An 8,009-nucleotide genomic window follows, 5' to 3' on the forward strand; every position below is an offset into this window, starting at 1 on the left:
GAGTGACAGCGGGGCTCTGCCCCAGCGACACGGCTTCACCCCTTCCCATGCACCGTGCTGCCTCCTGAAGGGGACAGCGGGCAGGCGGCCAGAGGAGTGGAGGCTTGGGGAAGGGGTCACGCGAGGGCCGGCGAAGGCCAGGTTGTCAGGGGAAGGGAAGAGGAGAGCGTTGGGAACAACTGAGTAGCGTCAGAAGAACAGAGGATACAACAGATGCGGCTTTGGGGTGCGGGGTGCGTATCAGGCAGCGGCCTGTGCGGGTCAGAGCGGGGGCTGAGTCCCGCGTTCAGGTCTAGGCAGCTTTGCTACGGCCACCGGGTGCTCCAGACGCACTTACTTCCCTCTGTTCCTCCAAACTTGTGCTGTGCCCTGAACCTTTGGGATCAACCGCTCCAGCTTTGAGAGTGCCCGTGCCTCGACCCCTCCCCAAAATACAACCGCTTCTGCCCCACAGAGTGGCCTCTCTCTCTCTCTCCCCCACTCCTCTCTCTCTGTCTCTCTCTCTCTGTCTCTGTCTCTCTCTGTCCTCTCTGTCTGTCTCTCTGTCTCTGTCTCTGTCCTCTCTCTCTTTCTCTCTGTCTCTCTGTCCTCTCTGTCTCTCTCTGTCTCTGTCTCTCTGTCCTCTCTCTCTGTCTCTCTGTCCTCTCTGTCTCTCTGTCCTCTCTCTCTGTGTGTCTCTCTCTCTGTCTCTCTCTGTCCTCCCTCTCTCTGTTTCTGTTTCTCTGTCTCTCCGTCTCTCTCTCTGTCCTCTCTCTCTCTGTCCTCTCTCTGTGTGTGTGTGTCTCTCTCTGTCTCTCTCTGTCTCTCTGTCTCTCTGTCCTCTCTCTCTGTCTCTGTCCTCTCTGTGTCTCTCTCTCTCTGTCTCTCTCTGTTTCTCTGTGTCTCTGTCTCTCTCTCTCTCTCTGTCTCTCTGTGTCCTCTGTCTCTCTCTTTCTCTGTCTCTCTGTCTTCTCTGTCTGTCTCTCTGTCTCTGTCCTTTCTCTCTCTCTGTCTCTGTCTCTGTCCTCTCTCTCTGTGTGTCTCTCTCTCTGTCTCTGTCCTCTCTCTGTTTCTCTGTCTCTCTCTCTGTCTCTGTCTCTCTCTCTCTCTCTGTCCTCTCTCTGTCCTCTGTGTGTGTGTGTGTGTCTCTCTCTCTGTCTCTCTCTGTTTCTCTGTCTCTCTCTGTCCCTCTGTCCTCTCTGTCTCTCTTTCTCCTCTCTCTCTTTCTCTCTCTGTCTCTGTCTCTCTCTCTGTCTCTCTGTCTCTGTCCTCTCTCTCTGTCTCTCTCTGTCTCTGTCCTCTCTGTCTCTCTGTCTCTGTCCTCTCTGTCTCTCTCTGTTTCTCTGTCTCTCTCTGTCCCTCTGTCCTCTCTGTCTCTCTTTCTCCTCTCTCTCTTTCTCTCTCTGTCTCTGTCTCTCTCTCTGTCTCTCTGTCTCTGTCCTCTCTCTCTGTCTCTCTCTGTCTCTGTCCTCTCTCTGTCTCTCTCTCTGTCCTCTCTGTCTCTCTGTCTCTGTCCTCTCTCTCTCTGTCTCTGTCTCTCTGTCCTCTGTCTCTCTCTCTCTCTGTCTCTGTCCTCTGTCTCTCTGTTTCTCTGTCTCTGTCTGTCTCTGTCCTCTGTCTCTCTGTCTGTCTCTGTCTCTCTCTGTCTCTCTGTTTCTCTGTCTCTGTCTCTCTGTCTGTCTCTCTCTGTCTCTCTGTCTGTCTGTCTCTATCTCTCCCCCTCCCTCCCTCCGTCTGAACCCTCACAGTCCCCTGGTCATGTCTTTATTGAAGTACTTGCCATTATTTCAGGAATTAGATTTTTATCCTCCCTGCCCCACTATCAACACTCCTTCCTGCCCTTAAAAAGAGTCCTAGGAGATGGGACTTGTATCTTAGTCACCTCTCTGTTCTCAGGGCTTATAGAATAGGGCTGTCACACAGAATAGTCAATAAATATTGTTTCCTAAATTAATAAAAGTTCCTGCCATAGGCAGCAACATAGCATAGGTTGCCTAATAGGCAACGTCTTCAGAAATACAGTTCCCTCAGTCAGACCAGCAGCGAATCACGTCGCTGGGACTCCTTGTTCCTCAAAACTGAATATGTAACTGGCTGTATGACATGGACTTGCTATTCTATCCCTTAAGCATTTCCTCAGCCTTGCTCTGCACAGTTGGGTCAGACAGATTCCAGGACAGAGACTGTTCACTATCTGGCACTAGCAAGGCCACGGCACGTCGCGGCCCATTCTTCAGCCCGTCCGGCTGCAACTGTTACTTCCGTTCTTCTATGATTAGAAAACCTCTGGAGTTTGGGTATTAGCAACTACCAAGTATGCGGTTACTACTTGTTGAGCCCTAGCCCTGTGTAACACCCCAAGTGGGAATCACAGCAACCGTACACGAGAGCCCGCTCCGGGGCAGCAGAGCGTTTTCACTTTGTATCGCATTCCTCAGACACTCTGGCAGAGGGGCTGTGCTGACCGCCCCACACTGGGACAGACTTCCTTGCTGGGTGAGTCTATGGGAAAATTCCTCTTCCTGGGGATGGGAATGTGACCCTGTGACTGGGCGTCCATGACAGCCAGGAGTGCGGTGCACCTGCAGGGCCTCCCTCCCTCACAGAGGAACCAGGATCCCACCTCTGCAAACCCACTCTCGTCGGGCTTTGCAGAACATCTGGGCTTCCTCCCGCTGGCCGCGGCTGCAGGGCCACGCACCTGCATGCGATTAGGGCTCAGCAGACGCCCCCAGCCTCACGGTCGGTGGCTGCACACTGGTGACACATCACAACGGATGAGTTTCTCCCCAGATCACTGTTCCTTCTGAGCAGAAGAGCTTCCCAGGGATACAGGAGCACAAGGCATCCACAACCAGGTCAGGCAGCTCTGCCCTCAGCAGGGCAGCGGTTGGTGGCATCGTTGCTTTGACCTGCCTTGGAGTGAGCAAAGAGCGGGCATTCCAGGGCACACCAGGGCCGGGGGAGCGGAGAAGTCAATCTTCGCCTCCTTTTAGCATCAGTCTGTGCAGGGCGTATAGACCGTCTCGCATCAGTGTTCGGGAAATAGGATAAAATTTTAAGTGCCACCCCTGACTTTCCTTTCTCCTTGTAACTAGCCCTTCTCAACTGAAAGTGTACTCCTCCAACCACAGAATTCCAGGGTAGGTCAAGTGGAGAGTGAAAAATAAGAAAATGAAGAACTGACCAAGGATCGTTAAAGCAAAGCAATGTAAGACTGTACGCTTTTCAATGGCAGAGTCATAAAGCTTTTATGTTTACAGCAACCTGCCAAGGGAGTTACAAGGTGCATTTTTATTCCAAAGAAAGAGACTCCTTTATTTGGTAGTAATGAAAGTAAGAAGCAAAAAGGAGCAGACTTTCTTGATTTACCTTTCACCAGAGCAGGACACATGACCAAGGGGACAGGCATTAACACCCTGCAGGAACACTGGATTACAGCGGACGTGTGCTGCCATCGCTCTGCAAAAAGGTGTGTCACACTGGCCCGATCCATATCCCAGAGGAGGTGATCCTGGTAACAAGTCATTAGTGAGGGCAAGTCCTTGTCATCGTCCCACAACTGCTGTTCCATCACTTATCCTCTCCCAGAAATACTTGGGAACGGATGAAATAGCTTTCTCCTTCAACCATAGGAAACAGGTGTGAGAGCCAGGGCAGCAGTGCAAGGCCGTGTGGTCGGTCCTCTCTTGCCTGGTCTAGGAGAGATGCTGAAGGAGCCAAGACAGCATCACACAGCACAGATCTTTGTACTTGTCCAGAAGAATACTGAGCAAAGGTATCCTGCCAAATTCGCTGTAGGACTTTGTTGGTTTCCCTAGAATATGTAATTGGCCTCGCCGAGGACGCTGCTGCAGTTGGGCTTCTGCCACTGGAATTCAAAGGCACAACTGTGCAGCCTCCAGAGTGGGAGTGCCCAGGCTTTCTAGATCCTGCAGCAGCTCGATATGTCTGAAAACAGAAAACCTTTCCACTCACACTGCGCTTGGAATGGCAACGATCACTCATGACAAACGCCGGCGCTCGTTTTCCAAAGAGAAAATGTTTTCCACTGCATTTTGGCCTCTTCTCCCCCGAACCCAAGCTGGATTCTTCTACCTTCCCATGCAGTGTCTTCATACGGTATGGGGCTGCACAGCGTCCTATGCAGTGTCACACCAGTCACAAAGACCCAGGAAGCAGCAGCCCCATGCCTGGGGCCCCCGTCCTCCTGGACTTAGAGCCTGAGGTGTTTCAAGGGGGAGTGGTTACCTTAAAGACTCATGGGCCCGGAACCCCTGTTTCAATGCAGTCACTCCTAATGCCTCAGTGGCTGGCTGGCTGTTATTAACATGGGAAGGCCGGATCTCAAAAAGTAGTTCTTTAAAGACCAGTCAGGAGCAGTTTTATCAATAAAATATTTAATCAACTTATCTGTACAAAATATTAAAATGGTTAATGAAGAGTACACAAGCATGTTTAACAAATATATATTGCTATATCATTGTCAAGAAAAATAGAGACGGTTGTTTTACAGTTCATTTACATTTCATTATGTACATCTATTTAAATTTGAGAATACATATACACAGTGGATTTGTACCTGCCCTCAAAGAGTTCCCTGCTGGCCGGCCTGGGCACGGGGGCAGCGTTCACGACGTCAGCTTGCACTGCCCAAGTGGCCAAGCAGGGCAGCAGGGAGCTGGCCCGATCTCCAGCCCCCAAGCCTCAGAGTTCTGCCCTGGCCGAACCAGAGCTGGAAAACAGGTGACAAAGGAGATTCCAGCTTGTGTTAAATGAGTTTAAAAACCTCTCCCCCTTTCCCACCTTACTCCCAAGCCAAGCTGAGAAACACTAAGTGTCACTGCAAAATGAAAGGGACTTCTCCCCCCCAATAATTAATTTTGTCTTCAGCTGCTGAGGGAATGGTGTGTCATTGAACTGTGATGGCATCACCGTCACTTCGAGTTTTGCCCATTTCCTTAAAATCACAGTATTGGAGTTTGGAGTGTGTGTGTTTGTCAAGGGGCAGGGTGCCCATCACGTCAGATGCCACTGTCCACCCAGGGCCCGCTTAAACAGCACCGCAGGTAAGCTGGTGCAGGACTTCTGCAGAAGCCTTCATGGTGAGAAGAACTGCTTTCATATATTAAAAAAAAAATTCTATCCAAACTTTTCAGAATCCCCTATTGTCATCTGCTAAAGGACAAGTAAAAATCGTAAAAAAAAAAAAAAAAAAAAAAAAAAATCCTTGTAAAAAATCATTAACTTTTCATTTGGGGTGAAATATTTGCAGCTAAAAGACCTAAAGTGACTCGATTATGATTCTTTGTCGTAAAGAACATAAAAGCTGTTCACACTACAGCATAAAGTGAAACACCAAAAACAAAACAATTACTCTAAGGATGCTCGTATTCAATCCATGATTGATCCAGGTGGAGCGTGACCGAGAAGTTCCCCTTTCCAGAGCCTCTGTTCCTGGCTTGGAACTTGAGTACTTCCCAGCCAGAAAACACATTTTATCACGAGCTTGCTTTCTCCCTGAACTGTATCATCACTTTCTAAACAGGATGCTGAATGGCTGACTTTGCTCTGACTCTGAAAGGTCCTGACCCGGAAATATAAGTTGCAAAGAAATAAGCCCGACTCGTGCGTGCACCCCTTCCTCAAGCCAGCCTGCTCACCTCAAGCCAAGCTGCTGTTGCCCTGAGCCACGGGGATACGTGCATCTTTTTCTGCCCTTGGCAGCCTTCAGTCACTCAGAGATAAACATGCAGACAAGGAAAGGCCTTTGACACACCTTGTCAGTGCTATTCAGACCCACTGACCCCACTGAAAAATCTGGGTGAGGGCCGCTCAGGGGTGAGAGGTCTGAGAGAAAGCAAGCTAATCAGAAAGAATGTACAACAGGCACACGTTGTGTGCAGCTGCACTGAACCACCAGCTAGAGGCTGCCCTTCCGCATCCTGCGGCCCAGGGAACGTGCTCAAGGGAGGTTCAGCCTGGGTGCTCCCGACGGGTTTGTGTTTACCTCTAATTCAGCAGGACTCCTGTGAATAAGCCTGGCAGGGTGGGGTCTGGTCCCGGTCAGCCACGAGCACACCTCAGCCCCAGAAGGCTCAGCTGAGGTTCTAGATTCTGGAAGTGTCTGAGCAGAGTCCAGGCTGGGAGCAGACACCTCGCCCCGCCTCTTGATGCAATAACCGCTGGTCAGGTGGAACAGTACAGAGACGAAAAGAAGTGGCTGCAAAGGAGACAGCCGCTGGCCTGCCCCCGCCCGGCCAGATCTCCAATCACAGCGCCACCACACTCCTGCTTGCCTGCATCTTAAAAGACAGTGAAAAAGAAATGCAAAAGCTACACTGTGCCACCAGGCCTAAAGGTGCCTGGGACTTGACCATCAGAAGCTTCTCCGTGTTTTTTTAGACAATTTATTTCACATCTCATTACTGACTTAGAAAGAAGATAAAAATTTCTGCACTGCCCTAAACTAGCAGGAGGAAGTTCATCAGGAAAAAAGAGTGAAAACTGTGTTTCATACACCAGCAGGCTAAGCTGCCCTGCTTACAGACTTACCTGCCTGCTGAAACACCTCTCAGGAAGCGTCTGCGAACACTGCAGCCCTCTTACGTTGGAGGCGGGGTGCGTGTGAGAGAAGCCAGTCCTTTCTTCTGCCAGCACGGCACACACAGTATATACTAGAATGTACTAGAAGGGGCCTGCAGGCCCGCTCCCGGAAGGTCTGCACAGGCAAAAAAGCGGACCACCACTCACTGCTTGCGCTGCTCTGGGGATGCATTTGTACTTTTCAACAACTGTAAGCATGACTTGAAATGCAAACTAATTTTTCAACGACCTCACACTCTTCGCTTCCACCCTGGGAGGCCTGGATGGCTCTGCTGTAGCTGCTGCTGCTGCCATGAAGCCCCAACACGAACACTGCCTATGGCTAAGCCCCAGGCCCGGGGCACCCAGGGTGCCGGCAGTTGCGGGGCGGGTGGGAAGAGGCTGAGCTCCGGGTGCACAAACGGCCCGAGCAGACAGCAGCCCTGAATGAGTGACCAGCCCGTGCCACAAAGGTCAAATCCTCGATCACCCCCGCTGACTGACTAGGCTGACTTCCATCCCTCTCCCTGCAGTTGCGTCCAGGCAGGTGGCTCTCTGCAAGGCTGCGATGGTGGCCCTCCTGGAAAGAACAGGCTTCTCTCGCCTAACGCCTCTTTGCAAGTTAACTGTTCGTGCAGTTTTCAGCTCTGGGCACAGATTAAAGTCCAGGACAACACAAAGGGAGGAAGAAGCCTGCTCCAGTAAAGGCCCGGAAGGCTCCAGGTACCGAAGGCCGAGCTATCTGAAAAATCAGAAGTAACATCTTTTTGCCCCCTCCTTTCTAGTGTTCCTTAGTGTTTAACTCTGCCACCATTTTCCAGGGCCTAGAAAAGAAGAGAAAGAGTAGCTCTCTGGTACCTGGCCCTGGGTGGCAGCCCCGGCAGCTGGGTCGGACACGGGCATGGCAGGGAGGTAGCTGAGGGGCGGGTGGGGGCCTGGCGGAGCAGTTCATCCTCAGACGGGCTGGCTTGCCTCATCCAGGGACTCTGGGACAGTCCGGCTCGCCAACAAGGCACAGCCTCTTCTCTCCTCTGCTCCCACAGAGGCACCAGCAGCATGGGCGCCTGCCCAAGACCGAGTGCGGCTCTACCCACCCCGTGTGAGTCCAGGCAGAACTCAAGCAGCGCTGGCAGCGCCCCTCAGCTGGGACACAACGTGAGAAAGGTCGTGACTTTGGTGGGCTGAGCCCTAACCAACCTGCCCCCCCCCCCCAGCAAGATCGTGGCCTCCCCCGCGCCTGCCTTGCCCCAGGGGGAAATCAAAGCACCATCCAGGAAGCACCAGCAAAGGCTAAGAGTGTAATGAACACACACACACACAGGCAAAAGCTGCAGCACTTGTGAGAGCGGCTCTGGGACTGGCTCTGAGGGAACCTTCTCCAGAAAGTCACATCTGCTCTGCCTTTGAATGACGTCAGTGGGCTCTGGGGACAAAGGAGAATCCCA

Source organism: Pseudorca crassidens, chromosome 14, assembly GCF_039906515.1.
Source record: "Pseudorca crassidens isolate mPseCra1 chromosome 14, mPseCra1.hap1, whole genome shotgun sequence".
Taxonomy (NCBI): domain Eukaryota; kingdom Metazoa; phylum Chordata; class Mammalia; order Artiodactyla; family Delphinidae; genus Pseudorca; species Pseudorca crassidens.